This window comes from Gekko japonicus, unplaced genomic scaffold, assembly GCF_001447785.1.
Source record: "Gekko japonicus isolate JY-2015 unplaced genomic scaffold, Gekko_japonicus_V1.1 scaffold257, whole genome shotgun sequence".
NCBI classification, from domain to species: domain Eukaryota; kingdom Metazoa; phylum Chordata; class Lepidosauria; order Squamata; family Gekkonidae; genus Gekko; species Gekko japonicus.
This window is the reverse complement of record NW_015171509.1, coordinates 1,394,834-1,396,875: the sequence shown is the minus strand read 5'-3', so window position 1 is coordinate 1,396,875 and position 2,042 is coordinate 1,394,834. Positions and strand designations below refer to the sequence as shown.

At 46.7% G+C, this 2,042-nt stretch overlaps 1 protein-coding gene across 1 annotated transcript in view; it reads right to left on the bottom strand.

The window, feature by feature from the left end:
* LOC107117237 (purpurin-like) overlaps window positions 1-2,042 on the bottom strand; it is a 10,524-nt gene that overhangs the window by 794 nt on the left and 7,688 nt on the right. The window lies entirely within an intron of this gene.

The window sequence follows — 2,042 nt, the reverse complement described above, 5'->3', positions numbered from 1 at the left end:
AGGCCAGGGGTAATTAATGAGGGTCCCACTAGATAACATCCCCCCCCCCTGTCCATAGTCAGGGGAGAGAAGGTGCCGTCTGCCTCTTTCTGCAACTTCATGCCACATATATGTTTGATAGTCCAGGGGTCCATGGGGTCGCGAAGAGTCGGACTCGACTGTGCGACTGAACAACAACAACAATGTAACCTTAAGGGAGGCCCATCTCCACCATTTGATAACCTGAGCCTCAAGGCAAATCAAGCCTCCATTCTTGCTGGGATGAGAATGCAGAAACGGTGCAACTAAATATTTGTGCAAGGAGAAAAGCCGCTGGGAAGCCCTTGCTGAGTATTGATACTTCTGGCACGAGTGGTGCTTGTTCAGGTGGACAAATTGGGGAAGTGAAGGAAACCAGATATGTATAAAATATTTCCTTTCTCAAAACACCGGCATGCTCCACTAGAGAGCATGGCGTTCTAATGTACTATCGGGTGGGAGAAAGGCACCCCTCATTCCAGTGAAAAAGAGCTCGCAGAACCCATCCATTTAGCTATTAAAGGTATCTGTTTCTATTCTGGTGTCCTGCGGTTGCAATCACTTTCTTCCCTCCAGCTGACGTTCTCGAAGTGTGAAGGACAGGCCTCTCTAAGGAGGCATGTGGGCCAGGTTCTCAGGTGACAGACGGGCTGGAGGCAGGAGTCTGACTGAAGGCTGGTGGCATGGAGTGGGGAACCTCACCCCCCCCTGTAATCTTGTAAACCATCTCAAACTGGGCACCTCTAAAATGGAATATTGGCCTCTTTGCTCTGGACCTGTTGGGTGGTGAGAAGGCCAGCGTTCCAGGGACCATCCGGGCATGCCTCTGAGAGTTATAGACATGCATGTTCCCTCAGCAACCGCACCATCAAATGGTGACTTGTGTGTGTGAAATGGCCATTACGAGTCATGTGCCCCAGACCAAGTTTTCACATATTCCGACAATCACCTCAAAAACAAGTACCTTTCAGACAAGATAGTCCACATCTAGCTGTACCATTATTAAATAATGAGTTCACGTGTTGGTATGAATCAGCCCTCTATCACAGAGGTACTATTTAAATAAAATGGGGGGGGGGGCAGAAGGGAGAGGAATGGATTTGCTACAAAAATCAGGAGTTCTGTCTTCACATATAGGGATGGATCCTGTCTAAATTCTGTGCAGAGAAGTGCAACTTCCCTGCCTCCCCTCCACTGAAGCAACCCCAAACACCCCCTGAAATTCTGTTACTGGGTGATGGGGGACCCAAGTAATAGTAGGGGGGAGTTGGAGGCCTGCCCTCTCTTGTATGTGTGTGCGTCTTTTTGAGGAGATCCAACCCACAGTACATTAAATCGCCAAAGGCTGTTTCTAAAAGCAAGTATGATGTGATTTTTTTTTAAAAAAAATCTTCTTAATAAACCGGAAGTAAAGGTGATCCTGAGGAAGAATCGCATGTGCCCCAAAATGAGGGGAAAGGGACTGCTTTCCCCTGCCCCACTTAGAAGTTGCCCCTGCTGTAGGATCAACCATAAAATATACCATAGCAGCAGCTATCAAAGTTGTGGCAGAAAGGAGTTTTGGATAAAAATGAAGCCGTATGTGATTCAGGGTAGGCATTCTGAAGTGTAACAATTTGTTCACTGACCCTATTTCAACACACACACACCCCGCCCCAGACTCTATCATCTCTCGAAGACATGTTAAGATGTATTTCTCCTCTACGCGGTGTTTTACTGAAGACGATCCAATATGGGTGGAACGCTAATTGCTGCACCCAGGGCTTTTTTGTAGAAAAAGCCCAGCAGGAACTCATTAGCATAATAGGCCACACCCCTGATATCACAGCTCATTAACATATTAGACCACACCCCCATATTACCACACTCACCTTTTGCTTCTTAGTCTGTTTACTCTGTTTCTTGTCAAAACCCAGGGCTTTTTTTGTAGCAGGAACATCTTTGCATGTTAGGCCACACACCCCTAATGTAGCCAATCCTAATGAGTTTCTGCTTTTAGGTGTGGCCTATTATGCTAATGAATT